This window comes from Lissotriton vulgaris, chromosome 8 (genome assembly GCF_964263255.1).
Source record: "Lissotriton vulgaris chromosome 8, aLisVul1.2, whole genome shotgun sequence".
NCBI lineage: Eukaryota > Metazoa > Chordata > Amphibia > Caudata > Salamandridae > Lissotriton > Lissotriton vulgaris.
The window spans coordinates 186,448,216-186,466,483 of record NC_141696.1 but is presented as its reverse complement, the minus strand read 5'-3'; positions in this window follow the sequence as shown (position 1 = coordinate 186,466,483).

The window sequence follows — 18,268 nt, the reverse complement described above, 5'->3', positions numbered from 1 at the left end:
TAGGAAGGGGAGAACCTTCCTAATAATTCTCAGGATCCAATGTATGGAGGAAATCAACGCCTTGACTTGGGGTTTGAAGGAGAGTTGGTTGTCAATAATGACACCAAGATTCTTCACCTTCAAAACCGGGGAGGGCGGAGGTCCCATATCAGTGGGCCACCAATTGGGGCTCCAAAGATTGGTGTTTGACCCAAAGATAAGCACCTCAGTCTTGGAGGAGTTCAATTTTAAACAGCTTTTAGCCATCCAGGAACTAACTGCTGACATGCAGTCCTGAAACCTGCCTGCCACACCTACCTCTGTCCCCGGGAGCACCGAGACCACAATCTGGGTGTCGTCTGCGTAGGATGTTAGCTCAAACCCAAAGGATCTGATCACCGGGGCAAGAGAGGATACATAGATATTGAATAAATTGGGGCTTAGGGAGGAACCCTGCGGGACCCCCCCCTGGGAGTTCGAAAGTCTTGATTCGAACTCCCCCATCGCCACCACTTGTACCCGGTCTGTTAAAAAGGCTTTCAAGATGTTAAGTGCTTGACCCTGGACCCCGCAGCCCTCCAACCGATCCACCAGCAAAGCATGGTGGACCGTTTCGAAGGCCGCAGACCGGTCCAAAAGGATCAGCACTGCCTGGCCCCCTTCATCAAGCACCTTCCGGACCTCCTCTATAGGACCTCCTCTATAGATTTAATAAGAGCGGTCTCAGTGCTGTGACCCTCCCTAAACCCATGTTGGGCTGGGTCTAGGCCCTTCGAGTTACGCAGGAAAGAACAAAGCTGGGAGTTCATGATTTTCTCAATCAGCTTAGCCGGCAACGGCAGCCTGGATATTGGCCTATAACTGTTGGAGTCCGAAATATCGAGGGAAGGCTTTTTGAGAAGTGGGCAGATTGAAGCCCGCTTCCAAAGTTTAGGGAAATCCCCCTTCTCAAACATTAAATTAAAAATGTAGGCCAGATAGTCCGCAATAGGAGCGGCTGCCAGCTTTGCAGTTGAAGTAGGACAAGGATCCTGGGGTGAGCCTGATTTGGTGGTCAACAGAAGTTTTAGCACATCATCCGCCTTGACTGACTCGAAGGTCGAGAATGTAGCCCCCGGGGGTCCGGCTGGAAGATTCCCGTGGGACATCTCCGAAAGACTCTGGACCACCAGAGGTTCAAGAGAGGTAACAATCTGTTGAACTTTGTTCAGAAAAAATGTTGCTAATGACTCGCAGAGTTCAATATTAGGTGGCACAATCACAGATTCTCAGACAGGGCCGGGCCAGAGGCCATAAGCAGCTCCTCCAAGGCTGTACCATCGATGTTTTTCCAAGCCCTGTACATCCTAGTTGTTTGCCCTTCACAGAGAGAAGTCTTAACCCGTGGGCTGAAGATGGAGAACAGCACCACCCCATGGTCTGTCCAGGGCAAAGGTTTGGCTTTGGAAAAAACCAGATCAGGATTGCTGGAAAATATCCCATCTAGTGTGTGGCCGGCCTGGTGCGTTGGCCCTACTACCATCTGGGTAGTAGGGCCACCTTTCATCTTCATCTGGCTCAGTAGTGGTTTCACAGCTATGCTTTTTAAAGAATTTTGCTTGTTCCATGGCGGCCCTTGTATTATTAAAGATCTTGGAAGCACCCTCCGGTCCGATCCTCAGGCACGATGGGTAGAGCATGGAGTATGGGATTTCCTCTGCCTTCAACAGTTTTTTCACAGGAATGAACTCTCTTCCAGCCGCCTGGACCACCGTGGAGAAGTCCTGGAAAAACACTAGTGCATTCCCCTGATGTGTGATCTGTCCCTTTTCCAGGGCCAGGCAGAGGATCGTGTCCCTATCACTGTAGTTTAGCAACCGCTCAATGATGGGCCATGGGGGGGGTGCCCGGGCATGCCACCAGAGAGCGGTGGGCCCGCTCCACTATAAGCATAGGGTATGAATTGTCAGTGCCAAAAATCTCTTAGAGCAGCCCCTCCACATATAGCTCCATTTTCCCGACTTTGGTCGACTCTGTTGGCCCAGTGATTCTTAAGTTATTCCTCCTGTGCCTCGTCTCCACGTCTTCGTTCTTCACTTGTATAACTGCAAGCACCTTCTCCCTGTTCAGGGTTTTATCAGAGACAGTGTGCAGGTCATCCTCCACCGTGGATACTCGTTGCTCAACTTCGCCCAGCCCGGTGCCTTGCTTTTTAAGCTTCGCCGCCATATCATCCAGGCGTAGATTTAGCGCATATATCTTACCATCAATTGACTGCAGGCTATGCTGCATTGCCAGGAGTGTGGATTCCAGAGTTGGGGCAGTTTCCGAGGGGGCTTCCGAGTCCGAGGTGTGTCAGGGACTGTCCGGGACTATGTCAGGAACACAGTCAGGGACTTGGGCAAGGACTGGGAACTGGGTAGAAAATGTACAGTGCTCAGAAAGAGTAGGACAGCGCTGCCAAAGATCACACAGGGAGTCAGAGGAGAATAAGGGATCCAAGGGGGAGGCCTGTACAAGTGAACAAGATGGGTAAGACTCAGACAGGGCACTCACAAGGCAATTTTGCATTCAGAATAACTACACCCAGGATGAATGTGCAAGACATATACATGAAACAACATTAACAATAAAGGGGAATGTGGGGTGAAGCACTCAGGAGCTCCACACAGTAAGACTGAAGCTCAGTAAGTTTCTCACCCACAATTGCGGTTACAGATACTGACTGCAAATATCCACATATAGGATATGCATGCAAAGAGAGGGTCTGTGGAGCTTATACCTATGTTGATGTTATAATTGTAACTCCCAGCTGTGCCCATGGATCCTGGGGATCAAACAGGAACACGCAAGGCAGTAACAGCAAGGGGGAAGAACTAAACACAAGCACAATCGACAAGGAGCTAGCAAGGAGGAGTGCGTAACAGGAAAGGAGGGAAATCACAGGGTACACTTGGCAGAAAGCAGGTAACAAACATAGAAGGCAACAGAAGCAAGACAACAGAATAGAAAGACAGCAAACTAGGAACTGGAACCAAGGAAATGGGAAGAAAGGCAGGGACTGGAAGAGGATATACAGATGGGGAGGCTACAAGGGTATACTAGAATAGTGCAGGTTAAAGAATCAAGAAAACAAAGTAGCATAGAAGGCAGTGCTGGGACAGGGACAATAATTGAGCTGAGGCTCAGGAGTCAAGGTAGCACTGCAGGCAGTGCTGGTTCAGGAACAGGGAATTACTAAAGCTTCAGGAGTCAAAGTAGAACTGCAGGCAGTGCTGGTTCAGGGGAACAGGAAATAGCTACAGCTCAGGAAGCAAGGAGTCAAGAGAGCAATGCAAGCAGTGTAAATCAGGAACAAGAAATAGCTGAAGCCCAGAAACAGGAACAAGGAATAACTATAGCTCAGGAACCCAGGAAACAAGGTAGCACTGCAGGCAGTGCTAATTCAGGCACAAGGAATAGCTATAGCTCAGGAACCAAGGTAGCCATGCAGGCTGTACTAATTCAAGCGCAAGGAATAACTATAGCTCAGGAATCAAGGAACATCAAAAGCTCAGGAAACAAAGATCGGTCTCACCGGAAAACAGCTACAATGACCAACACTGGGCTGAAGGGAACTGGGTCTTAAAAGAGCTCACAGTACTCGTACACATCAGGTGTGAGCAGGCTAGCAGCAGCCAGCCACAAGTGAGCTGAATTCTTCCACCCATCCTTGGCCTGCAGGGGTGGAGACAAAGCAGTGAGCAGGGAATTATAGGTAATGGAGTTTCCAGCATGAGCAGACCGGCTTCCACAAAACATGGCATAAATTGAGAATGGATGTCAATTCCTGAATGATGTCCAAATGCGTGGAAGTCAGGATATGCATGCAGGGGAGGGTCTGGTAGCTTATTAGAACACTGGAGAGCCCCACAATTCAGCCCCCTGGTGGTGGGCACGAGAATGCAGGGAGCAAATCGTGCCAGTATGCTTATGCTGCAATCTGGGGGATTGTGTCTTGTCCGGCTTGCCCATGATGTTCAGCGCACCGACAGGAGTGGAATCGGCTCCCACCCAGTCCAAGACCAGCACAGCGGCCCACACATCGCAAAACCGGCCCGTAGCTTGGGATGGTACTCAGGGGGTCTGTTTGATGATATCTCTACCACTAAGGACCGTCACAGACTGCTACATCCTGCAAACATAGCCTGCGCACTCTTACATTGTAGAATGGCTACTAGACTGGGCAAAAAGATATCAAGATTGGTCCTCCAGTGTGCAGGACGCAGCCGCTGACTCGCACTGCTATTACGTTAGCCATAGGCCGTCTCGTGCTCCACAGTGGCCCAACTGTCCAATGTACTGTCTCGCCACTAGCCTGCGTGCCCCAGCTCCTGCCAGGCCACCGCGGTGCACTCTGATAGTGAGCAGTAACAGAGATGTTTATCCGACCTCGAGGGCAGCGGCACAACCACCCCCGCAACCAATGTGCCGGCCCCCCAATCTGCCACTATGCGCGCGGAGAGGTCACCCAGATAGCACCTAGCAAGCGGACGGAGACGACCCAATACATGAATCCCGCTAACCGTTCGTGCCGCCTAGCGTCACTCACAGTGGTCCTGATAGGGCCGGTGCCGGATCGCCATCACCCGCGCCTGTCCTCTCTCCACCTTCCGTTACGTTGCGCAGGCAGCCGAGCAGCGGCCTAGCTCCACTTCACTGCGGCTGTGTTTTCACGGCCAGGAAAGCTGCCCAGAAGCGGCGGCTCGATCACAGGCCAATGATCAGCAGCCACAGCATCATCGTCACAGATATGCACTGTCGGCAATGCTGCAGCTCCCGGCCCCACACTGCAACACCCGGCAGTACGGGGGCCTCAGCAACCAGCAGAAACGATCATAACTTTCAGTGGCGATCCGCGGCCGTCATCTTGACTTCAAGGCCACAGCTTCTCTGCATGATACCTCTTCTTGCCGCACATTGCTCAGGTGACACAACAGTGCCCGGGCACCTTGCTGGCACCGTACCTCTTAGGATTTTGTGCCTCCCACGTCTAATTGTTGGTTTTTGTTTGAGGTACTAAGACAGGTGGTGGAGATTCACTATTGCACAGCCATCTTGCCGCGCGCCCTCTACCGCCCCCACACCCCCCTCTGGATCTATTTTAGACACAATTGAAATGAAAGAACACTTCCTCTTTGACCAAGAGAATTATTTATGGTTATCCATTGCAGCCACGAGAATGGAGGTTCTGCTTATATTTATTTTATCATTTGAGATTTGACTCGCATTTCCCTTGAAGTCTTGAGATTGCTTGACAACATGGGACTGCCATTTTTCCCTTCATATCCACACCTGCTTCCTCATTAGCTTCTTGTTTTTTGAGGTTTTTCAGTCTTGCTGGGGTCAGGTAGGGCCTACAAGAATGAAATAATGGTTTAAGTGCAGCTGGTTGGACAGCAGAATCACCACAGCAAGTAGTAAGATTGTTCCCATCATGCTGCGTTTCCGGATCTCTGTCCTTTAGCAGCAGCTGCACCATGGTGGCATTGCATCCATGGAAATTTGTATTAGATCATTATTCCGCCTTGAAGATTCTGTATGACAGTCAAAAAATATTTCTGATTCCTTGGAGGGTGGCAATTTATTTCTTACTTAAACTGTGATCTCATCTCTATATGTTTGAACTTGTTTCTTGATGAGTTCATGATTATTCATAAGGCGATTTCCTAGATCTGTGCCCATATCCTTAAAAAAAAGCCATAATCTACATTAAAATATGTGCTGTGAGATTATAGGATCAGAAGAAAGCTGTATTGATTGATAAGTGGTGTCTTCAGATCTCTCTTTAGCTCCTTCCTCAACTTAAGGTATAACAGATTAGTTTTAATTAGACCTTTTTAACAAAAAACAAAAAAAATGACATCAAAGAATATTCACAAAAACAGTCGGTCAGACCTCCTATCTATATATTATATTCACTGAAAAAACCATAGGTTTCAGGCACGTTATAGTTAGAAATTAGCATTTAAAAAACCTTAGAAAATCACTGAAAAACCATGGGTTTCAGGGGCGTTATAGTTAGTTGGACATTTCACTTGTGCAAAACCATAGAAATTCCCCATTTATAGTTAGTTCAGCTAACTATAACTTGCGCGCCCGCAATGCACTGCTGATGACGTCACATATTACATCACTCATGACATGGTTAGTGACATCACTCATGACATTCCTCGTGACATCTCTGATGACATCATCCAGTGAATGTGTGTTTTTCTGAAAATAAATATGTTTTATACATGTATATCTCAAGGTCGATGGAGGAATAAATGGGTATATAAATGTCTAAATGGATGATTTTTTTGTTGAAAAATTGATTGTATAACTGACTGATTAAGTGTATCTTAGTGAATACATGGGTTAGTGAGTAATGTTTAAATATATACATATCTGTATCAGTCTCTCACTTTGTGTATAAGTGGCTGCATGGGTTGGTGAGTAGCTACACGAGTCTCTATATAGGTTATTAGTTGGTTTTTTAGTATCAGTATGAGTGTCTGTATGGTTCGGTGGGGGGTATTACATAGTGCATAGATGCATGAATGAGTGACTCACTGTTTGTATGTGTTGAAGACAGCATGTGTGCAGGACTGTATGGATGGATGAGTGTGTATGGGTGGGTTAGTGAATGAATGACTGTCTCAATAGTGTCTTCATGAGTAACTACATATGTTTTTAACTAGTATATGTGAGTATTGGTGTATATAAGTCAGTATATGTGAGAGTGAGAGATTGGAAGAGATCCTGTATAAATGAGTATGTGTTTCTATAAGTGATTACTTAAGAGAGTATGTGTAAGTTTCTGTAGCAGTAAGTGTGATGGTGTATGTATAACTGTATATGCAATTTAATGGATGTTTGGTACTTTGTTTTCATGTGTGACTGTGTGTGAGTAACTCTATGGATGAGTGTCTGTGGTGACAGGATGTATAGTTGTATGAGTACATATGATGAGTGAGTACATGTATGAGTGACTGTATAGGACTGTTTGTGAATGAATGGATGTGTGTGTAGATCTTGGAATTACTGAATAGGTGTGTTGTAACGGGTATTGGTATCTCCATTGTTCTGAAAATGTTAGTTTCTATTTTTGAGTGTGTGTATCAAAGGTTATATTTGGGTGAGAGGAGGTCTGCCACTCTATCACAAGGATGATGTCATCAGTGATATCGAAACTGCCATGTGAGGGAGGAAACAGTACGTTTTTACAGCAAACTATATGTTGTGACACAGTTATATTGTGTGGAATAACTTTTAAGATGCATCAGCATTTTCCTTTATTCCTGAGTAAATAAATGCCATTACACAACATTGTTTTGTGTGTTGTTGATATTGTAGAGGATGTTGTATGTGTGTTATATCATCTTCAGAATAAATTACGGCTCGGGGCTATGCATTCAGAAACCAGTGCATCGGATCTCAGCGGTGCGCCAGGGAGCCGTCGGGCCGACAGCTCTACGTCTGTGAGCCATCTGGTTAGATCTTAGGTGTGTCTCTGCTAGCAGGCCCGACGGCCCGTAGCTCTCCCTCTGTGAGCTGATATATATATTCACTGAAAAAAACATAGGTTTTACAGACGTTATAGTTAGAAATTATCATTTAAAAAAACATTCAAATTCACTGAAGAAACCATAGGTTTCAGGCACTTTATAGTTAGAAATTAGCATTTAAGATGTCATCAGTGATGTAACTAACCATGTCATGAATGATGTAATATGTGACGCCATCAGCAGTGCATAGCGGGCACATGAGTTCTAGTTAGCTGAACTAATTATAACAGGGAAATTTCTATGGTTTTGTGCAAGTGAAATGTCCAACTAACTATAACGCCCCTGAAACCTACGTTTTTTTTCAGTGAATATATATATATATATGTATATGTATATATATATATACACATCCATACATAACAGCAGAAATTACAGAACTAATTACCTCAGTGTTTACATAACATATTACCTCACCATTGATATAATTGGTGATATCCCCATGGATAGACAATGGTTTCTTTGTGTGTTGATATTTATGGATGTTGTGTTATGTGCTGTTATTTATTATCACATCACTTCACCTCTTGTGAAGGTGGCCACTGTGCACAGACTTTGGTTGCTCACAGTGGCCAGGCATGTGATTCAACCCCATACAGCCATAAACCACTGCATTTGGTCTTCAGCCAAGTGCAGCAGGGCCTCGTCTAGCAGATAGGCATACTCCATCACAAATATGACACATGTCCTGTCTGCTATATTACAAGTGCATTATAGCCTGTGGCATTTGTAATAAGGTGATGAGATATCCCCACATTTTAACTGATTATATTTTCTGACAACTCTTAATAAGACGCATATGAACAATTTGGATGCAAAAGACCATTGGGAATGTTTATGAATAACCACAAAACTACTCTTTTGTAGAGAGAACAATGAGAGCCCCCCCCCTTATCGTTGAAAATACCTACAGAAGCTGAAGTATTTGAATATAGGGAAAGCTCAGGGCAGTAAAGGCGTGATGGGAGGTCTGGATCAAATATATCAAGCCTATGGAGGTCTGACCCGAGACAAGTAGAACAAGGATTTTTGCCAGACTATCTGAGCCCCTGTATCTTTCATAGTTGTTCTGTACTCACTATGCTGGACAGATATCCGTCAGAGTGCAAATATTCTAGATCCCTCTCAATGATTATCAAATACTTGATCATACAATGCAGAGCGTTGGCCACTGGACAATTAACCCCTTCCATGCTCATGACGAGCTCAGCTCGTCATGCAGTACAATGCTCCTGTGCTCATGACGAGCTGAGCTGGTCATGACCACTCCTATTTACATTGGGGCCCAGCACAGGAGAGGAATCTGTCAAGCAGCGATGTGGTTAAAAATAACTGGGGAACTGGTACATCCATATCTGTGTAGATTTATGCCTCAAAGGAACACCACCATCAGTCACTGATGACTTTCACCCATCATGCACCAACTTGACTGTAAGGAGGAGGGCTTGGCATTAGCCATGTTCTATATACAAAAGGCATTTGACAATTACATTTGGAGATACATTATGTTAGCTTGATATACTTTGGGTTTGATCCTTAGTTTAATAAGTAGATACTTTTGCTTTATATGAAACCCACCTTGCGGTAACTAAAACCTGGGGCTAAGGAGGATACCAAGCAAGGTAAATGTACTTTTTCCATTGCCTTTTGCTCTGTCTGTTGAGTCACTGCCAAGTAGACTTTGAAAAAAGCTAGCAGGCATACAAATTGGAACCACTACTTTTTGATAATATTGGTATTTGAAGCTTACTCTTCTTGTGGGATACAGTATAGTTGCATGCAGGAATTGGTGGCATTTGAGAAACTATTAGTGCTATGTTATTTGCATTAGGTTAGTGAATTGCTGCTACAGGTTGGTGTGTTGCTGGAAACATACAGATTTTGATATTTAGGTATACACGGTGTTGCAGGGATTCTGCACATACACAGAACTATCCGCAGGATTATGGGACATAGGGGCTCTGCCTTCCTACCACCTTAGTGCCCACAAGCCCAGGACCGACTAGCTATAGTGTCTTACTTGCTCTCCTACTCACAAATGGAGAAACAAATGATTAGACACCATAGAATACAAGAATCCCGGATCTCTCAGTAATCGCAGTAACAAGACGCACATTTTCCCTCAAACTCTCATACTTGTCCACAATAAGATCTGGCTGACACACGAAGATAGTTTAACATATCTATTTTACATAGCTTGCTCTTAAATGCAGTATATGTGCCACAACAAGCATAAAGATGCATAACACCAATATCTTTAGAAATTGCAGTAAGTCCATATATCATAATGTTTTGTCAAGGTGCTATGGCCTGACCAGAACATAATAACGAGGGGCATTGCTTATCGACCTTGCTCACAATGTTCAGACTAAACTCCAGGAACAGGCAGAGAACAAGCACAGCAGAAAGTTCTCATGTGAAAGGCATTAACAGAGTTGTGGAAAAATTAAGGCATGTAGTAAGGTGCACAAAAGCAGGATCATGACTTCTGGGCTCATCCTAACCTAAAGATGGTGAGAATGTCCCCAGCGGCCACGTGACACCTTTCTCTTGGCCAGGTTGTAGTGCATAGACAAACAGTATTCAATACTAAGCAGAGCCAAAAAATAAACACAGCCATTTTAACCAAAATAGAGTTTATTGAAAAGGAAAAATGTAAATATTTGCCACAAAAAATAGGCTAGTTTGGGCTAGTCTGACAAATCCAAAAGTTTACTTTCACCGTGGAATGCAAGTTGATCCAAAATGGCATCATTGTCGTTCACAAATAAGAGGGATGTCATCCAGTTGAGCAGAGCGAATTAACATTTGTGTTCCTCTTAATCCAGTGCTTCAAGTAGCAGAATAGGGCGACTGGTGTGATAGTCGATGAAGATCTCCTGCAAGAGGCACTGGACCGCCTCACAGGTATTCAAACATGCCAATACTCCAAGTACAGCCACACGCATCATACCGGCGTCACCAGAACAGTCCTAGTCGTGGGCCAGCAAGGGACCCATCAACAGATCATAATCCGGGTCAGCGCTCAACGTTTTGTAGAGGCAGATATGATATGATATGATATAAAAACTTTTGTAGCGCGCTCTATTACTAAAAATAGTATCCTGGCGCGGGAAGATGAGGGCGAATCAGAGGGCAAAAAAAAAAAAAGGGAAATAGTTTACAGAGTGGTGTTAAACAGGTGAGTTTTCAGCCCCTTCTTAAAGGTCGTGATGGTCGGAGCAGTCTTTAAGTAAAGGGGGAGAGCATTCCAGGCCCTCGCAGCTCTGACCGAGATAGACTGACCGCCTAGTCGGGAGTACTTGAATTTAGGCACGGTCATTTGGCACTGGTTGGCCGACCTAAGGGTACGATTAGGGATGTACAGGGTGAACCTTTTTCTCATGTAGGTAGGGCCAGTCTGATGGACAGCCCGAAAAGAGAGGACAAGAATTTTAAACGTGATCCTGTGAGCAACTGGAAGCCAATGCAGGCTGCGGAGAAAGGGACGGACACTGGATCTCTTGGGTAAGTTAAACAAAAGCCTGGTGGCCGCATTTTGTATGACCTGAAGGCGTTAGATCAGATAGGCCGGTAGGCCGCCAAGCAAACCGTTCGCGTAATCCAACCTGGAAAGTATTAGGGCACGGGAGACTGTCTCTTTAGCCTCTCTCTGGAGAAGGGTAAAAGAACCTACGAAAAGCTTTGAGAGTAGAAAAACAGACCCCCGTAAGTTTTTCAATGTGGTTCTCAAACTTGAGGTCATGCCCGAACCAAACTCCCAGGTTTTTTGCTGGACCGCCAATGGATTTTGGGCAGGGCAGGTCACTGGGCCATATGAGTTTGCCAAGATTATCGGGGAAGGAGCCATAAAGGAGAACCTCAGACTTGCCTTCGTTGCATTTAAGTTGGGCACATGCTAACCAGCGGAAGACCGATGAGAGACAAAGTTGAACCGCCGACGTATCCAAATTGTCCTTAGGCCAAGTGAACAAAAGTTGAGTATCGTCGGCGTAAGCCATAATTTTTGCCCCTAACTGTTCTGCTAAATAGACCAAAGGGGTTAGGTAAATATTAAAAAGCAAGGGGCTCAGGGTAGACCCTTGGGGAACCCCAGTAGAGAGTTTCTTTGGAGAGGAAGCAAATGGGGGCATCCAGACCTGTTGCGTCCTATTATCTAAAAAAGATGTCAACCAGTCGAGTGCCTTGCCGGTAACACCAATGGTGGCTAATCTAGTGAGAAGAAGGGCGTGGGGCACCGTGTCGAAGGCCCAATAGAAGGGGCACGGTGGGCAATGGAACACAGGTTGCATGCAAGTGCAATAGGCGAAGCGAAAAGTAAACCTGTAGCTCAAACTCAGCATCGCGAATGGCAAGCATCCAAAAAGTTGTTGCATTCGTTCACGGTACAGTCGCAATTGGCCTGCTCTGTGCAGAACCACAGGAGTGGTATCCATTACGTAACAGGAGCAGGAGTACAAGCACGCCACACACCAGCAAGAGGATAAGTGGAAAAGCTCGGTAGGCGCTTGAAAAAATAGAATGGATAAAGGCCAGTATTACTCCAAAAATCATCTGAAAAGCTGAAACAAGGCCGCAACCTACAAGTTAAGGATTTGGTGAATCAGTCCCCCAAAATGTAGTGGTCGATTCATATTCAGCAGTGACTGAATCCCATCTGCAATTCGAAGGTCTCTCAAGTAGAAGTGAGAGCGACTTCTTGCTGAAACAACAGCGCTTTGAGTCTGCTTAGTTTATTGAAGTCTGTTTTCAAAGTAGGAATGGAAGGCCACAGAGCCATTTACAATCCCATGCAGGGGTGGAAAAAGAGTATTGCTGCAATAAGTAACCCGTTTGGAAACAGTTACTATATACTATATGCCTGCCTGTAATCCGCAGCAGTTCAGTATAAGATAACTACCATTAGAAAGCAATGTGGGCCTGGGAAGTATTGAAGGGACTGGTGTTCCTTTTAGAAAAAAGGGCCAAATTGGGCACTGATATGTTGCAAGTGCCATGAAGTTGAACTTGTGTACAGACTAATGCAAGTCCCACTGTAGAATCACAGTCCTCCCCGTCAGGAAAACTTATTTATCTTCACGTAGACAGTAAACGGTAACGGTCACAATTTGTGCAGGAAAGTCCTACCCTGGGGTTCAAATCTGCCGATTGGATGTTGTTTCATACATGCAATAAAAATTGAAAGAGGGAAATGGTCAAAGGAATAACCCTGTGTATTAACCATACTGAGGAATCAGTCTCCGCAGTTGATGATGGTAGCTGCTCTAACTTCCCAATTTGTAACAGTGTGTATGTCGAATCTTTCATGAACATAAGTTTTTGTTTATCTGTAAAATTAAAGGGCAAATACAGGGCAATTGTGTTTAAATAATTGCAAGGCACTTTTCCCTTTTTCAATGTTTGCGAAGTCTAGCCAAATTGCATTACAGAGCTCAATTGATTTTGACCATGATATAAAACAGATACATCATTCTGCACAGTGTCAATAACAGATGAAACAATATTGTCCAAAGTGTAAATACGAGAAGACAAAAGTATTAATGCTGTTGTCGACCACATCTAAAACTTTACGCAAGTTGTCTTCATCCAGTTGTCGCAATCTGAAAGCTGCCTCCATTTGGGTCAGTTTCCAGATTTCATTATATGCTGCATATGCAAAAGGTTTCAGGCGAGGGGACCTTAGACCCAAAAGGAAATCTGCCAGATCAGTGTATTTATTTTTTTGAAAATCTGTTTATTAGCATAGTAGGTAAAGCAGTCACAGAAATTTCCAGTCCCGGAGGGAAACAGGGTAATACATACATAAGGTTGCTTAGAACATATAATTGCATAGTTGTCTTGATTTTTCATTTTGTTGGTGACAGGAACCGTCACGGTATATACAAACCCCGGTCAAAACTATCCCTCCCCCCACCCTCAACAAACCCACCCGACACTCTCACAAAAACATATGATTGAGCAATCATTAGACTGGGGCACTTACGGAATTACAACATATGGCTCCATCCGACTGTACACATAGGTGGAACGAGACTAGTACAGAGATTGTGAATTGGGGGCCCCTCGCACCTCCCCATAGCGCACCACGGTCAGTGGCAGTGCATGTCAGTCCGGCCAAGGACACATTTATCGTACATTCGGAGAGGCACCTGTATCCTCGTCCTCCCCGTCGCCCCCAGTTTCAAACATACCTAATATGGTAAACCAGTCCAGTGAAATTGGCGTTTTCCTCAGGCCTCTGTATTCCTCCCTCTGCAGTGCAACTCCCTCTGCCTTGCCCCACCGCACTACTTCTGCCCTCCACAGTTCAGGGTTGGGAGGTCTGGGTGACTTCCACCTCATCGTGATGGCACGCTTCGCCAGCAACAGGGCCAGGTCCGAGAAACGTGCCGCCACGGTTCTAGTGCGTTGTGAGGGCCCCAACCCAAGCAACGTGCCTTCCAGTGTAGGAGATCGGGACAAAGCACTCGCTTTCTGGAGCGATTCATGGACCGTGGTCCAGTAGTATCCTAGTTTGGGGCATTGCCAAAGCATGTGTATTAGTGTTGCGTCCTCGGTGTCACATCGGGGGCAATTACTTTTCGCATCAGGAAACATCATGTGTATGCGGCGTGGGGTCAGGTAGGCTCTGTGTAGGAGCATCGATTGAATGAACTTAAACTTGGGGTTCCTAGCTACTTTTTTGGGAAACTGAAGGATACGTTCCCACTCTCTATCCCTCAGGGGCCTACCAATGTCCCCCTCCCATGCTGCCCGGAGTGGTGACAGATCGAAAGCCCTCCCCTTCTTAATACTGGCAGTGAGCCACCTTGTCAGGTGGGCGCCCGTGCCCATCAGGTAGTGCATTGTGATGAGAGGATTTGTAGCTGGCTCTAGGCCCCTAGGGGACCACTTATGTGTGATATAGTGGCGAAGGCCAGAGTGTAGGAGGAAGGTGCCTCCAGGGACTCCATGGGTAGTTCTAAAGTCTGCAAAGGACAATAGGTGCTCTTCCGCAAACAGGTCACCTACGTGTGACACTCCCGCGTCATGCCATTGTTCCAGCGAGTCCGCAGATAGAGTCCCCGTGGCCAGCGGGATACCCAAGAGCGAGATCGTGGGTGCATAGGACGACCCCGGGGACGTATACTTTAATGCCTTTCGCCAGTAAGTTATCGCCAGTTTGAGGAGAGGCGGGACATCCCTCGGTATAACCGATTTGGGCAAAAGTAACGTGTGTATTCTCCCCAATGCATGCTCCCTATCCGTCATGTTGATCTCCTGAAGATTGCGGCCCGCTACCCAGAAGGCCAGCCATTGTAGTTGACACGCATAGTTGTAGGCCCTAAAATCAGGCAAACCCATGCCACCGGCGTCAGAGGGGAGCTGCAGCTTGGACAGACCTATACGCCTGTGGCCGTGCCCCCACACAAGTTCGGTGAGTAGAGTGTCTAGGGTCTTAAAGGTTGCTGCCGGGATCAGGTGTGGCAAGTTAGTGAAGTGGTAGAGAAGGCGGAGGAGCATCACCATCTTGGATATCGCCACTCTGCCGGGTATAGAGAGTGGTAGTGTGAGCCAAAATTGTATCTGCGACTTCAGTGCTCTGATGGCCCTCCCAAGGTTACCGTCGATCATCTGGTCTGCTTCCCTGTAAATCTGCATCCCCAGATATCTGAAGGTGGTTTCAGCTATCCGGAACTCGTGGGGGGCGAAGGGTAGCGGAGTAGCTAGACCAGTTGCTGCAAATGTAAATCCATATGATTTGGATTCGCTTATGGTCAGGCCTGAGATCGACCTAAAGTCCTCAAAGACCTGGGCAACAGGGCTCAAGTCGCCCCTCAAGTCCTGGAAATATAAGATAATATCATCTGCATAAGCGGACACTATATGTGCCGTCCCATGACGTAGAATGCCAAATCGGGGGGCCATTTGGCGGAGCCTACAGAGCATCGGCTCAAGGGCAAGGACGAATAGGAGGGGGGAAAGTGGGCAGCCTTGTCTGGTTCCCCGTGCAATAGCTATAGGAGCTGATATATGACCTGAGGTGCGCACTCTAGCTGTGGGGGCTGTATACAGCAATCTGACCCAAGCGAGGAATTCGGGGGGAATCCCAAATTTCGACAGTGTGTGAACATGTAATCCCATCTAAGGGAATCAAATGCTTGTTTCAAGTCCAGGGAGATGCAGCCTTCGGAGCTCGTGTCCTCACGGTCACCGAGCATGAGCTGAGCTAGTCGCCTGAGGTTCATGGCTGTATTGCGGCCAGGGACAAAATCACATTGGTCCGAATGGACCAGCTGAGGTACATATTGCACGAGCCTCGATGCCAGCACCTTGCTCAATATCTTGGAGTCAGTATTGAGAAGGGACAGGGGTCTATAGTCAGCCATCTGAAGCCCTTCTTTATTAGGCTTCAAAAGGGACGTGATTAACGCCTGCATAGACGATTGCGGTAGGGTGGCTGTCCGCAGAGCTTCCAAATAAATAGCGTGTAACCGTGGGGCCAGTAGGTCTATGTATGTTGCATAAAAGTCGGCTGGTAGGCCATCTGTCCCAGGGGTCTTGCCCTTAGGAAGGGCGCGTATTGCCTGTCTGATTTCAGCTATAGTAATGGTGCGCTTAAGGTATTTGATTTGCCCGTCATTAAGTCGAGGCAGGGCTAAGTCCCTCGTGAAGGCCTCGAATGCAACCTCGGGAAGGGGCTGTGGGGGACTGTACAGCGTTGTGTAGTATTCCCTGAACGCAGTGTTGATCCCGACCTGGGTGGTGGTTGGGTTTCCTGCTTGGTCCAAGATTCTCAGAATGGGGTGGCTCACTGGGGAGTCCCGTAAGAGGCGGGCTAGGAGGGGGCCAGCTCTATCCGCCTGTGCATGCTGCCTGTTCGTATATTCTCTATAGTCTAGGAGCCTCAGGTCTTCCAGTAGCTCTGCGTGTCGAATGTGAGCCTCCTGTAATGGCGTGAAGGGTGCATGTGTGCCGGCATCCTCATTCTCTAGGGAAGCTAGGGAGCCCTCCACCTCCTTCAGTTGATTAATTATCTCCTGTTTCCTGCCCATTCCAGCGGTCATGGCTGCCCCCCTAAGACAGACCTTAAATGCGTCCCATTCCACTTGACGGGTGCTGGCCGTGTTCATGTTTGTGGAGAAATATGTTACTATAGCATCGGACAGGGAAGCCCGGAATACCGAGTCTTCAAGGAGATCTGGAGACAGTCTCCAAGTGGGGATGGGGGCTAGTCGCCTGCCCCACTGCCATGTGAGTTCTACAGAGCTGTGATCGGACAGAGTTTTCCCCATGTGTTGGGCCTGAACAATTGTATCTGCTACGGAGCGGGAACAGAATATGTGGTCAATTCTGGTATGAAGCTGGTGTGGTGGGGAGAAAAAGGTATATTCCCTCTCTTGTGAATGTGTACTGCGCCATGCATCAGTCAGGTCCCAGCCCTCAGCCCACCTAGTAAGAGCATTCGCTTGTTTCCTACTCTCAGTCGCCTGTAAAGGGGGATGTGACCTATCCAGCGTAACATCAAGCACAGCATTGAAATCACCCCCAATAAACCAACGATGATCAGCCCACTCCGTCAGCACCCCGTTCACCGTTAACAAGAACTCCGACTGATTAGAGTTCGGCGAGTAAACACATCCAAATACAACAGCATCCCCGTCTAACAGCCCCCGCACAAGTACATATCGGCCCTCTTTATCGATTCTATGCTCTAACATCTGAAAGGGGACAGAGCCACGGAACCAAATCGCTGCCCCCCTTGAAAACGCAGAATAGGAGGTAGCAAATAGTTGTCCCCTCCATTTCTTGCGCAGCTTGACAGCTTCAGAAGCGTTCAAATGTGTCTCTTGCAGGCATGCAATCTGGGTCCCCCTGCGATTAAGCTGGGCCAAAATTCTATGACGTTTCTGGACTGCTCCGATGCCACGCACGTTCCAGGTGCACAGTTGGTAATTATTAAGTGGCCCCATAACCATCTATGTGGTGCGACCCAGTGAAACACCCTGGGCCCCATGTCAGTTCTGCGTTGACATAAGGTGAGTGTGTCGTGAAAACAAATAACCCCTGAACAAAAAGGTCCCCAAGCCAACGTGCCCGGGATCCAAACTGTGGTGCCCAACGTGGGCACAAGTCAATGGAGTCCGTGTGCATACCACGGGGTGACAGGCCTCTGTCGACTGTCATTGAACGGTCTGCATGGGCTCGTTAGTCCTCAACAAAGTGGGTTCCCCATGCAACCCACCACATGCGAAAGGAGGGGGGGGAGTTCAAGTATACATTACCACCTGGAGGGGATCATGTTCTCAGCAAATCAGAACTCCTCTGCCATTTGGGCTGTAATTTTCGGGAACAGCGGCAAGCTGTCCATTGAGCCAGACACCTCTGTATGAGTGTCAGTGGTGGCGGTGTGCCTGTCACTAAGTGCTTCCGCGTCGTGAGCTGCCAGTGCCTCCTCTGTGAGCTGCTGCCGATGAGTTGACGATGGGTGACTCGCCACCCGAGTACCAGGAGGGTGCGTCTTCGCAGAGGGTCCATGGGAGGAGTGGTGTCCCGGGCTGGGAGTGTTGTGCCGTCTGTCCGGTGTGTCTCCGCGTTCGTTGCGGCCGCCTTCCTGGTGCTCCCCGAATGGGTCCTGTGAGGTCGGCGGCGTCAGAGTGACCTCCATCCATTCCTCAGCCTCTTCTGGTGAGTCGAAGAAGTGGGATTTGTTGTCGTGCAGGATTTTGAGCCGAGCAGGGAAC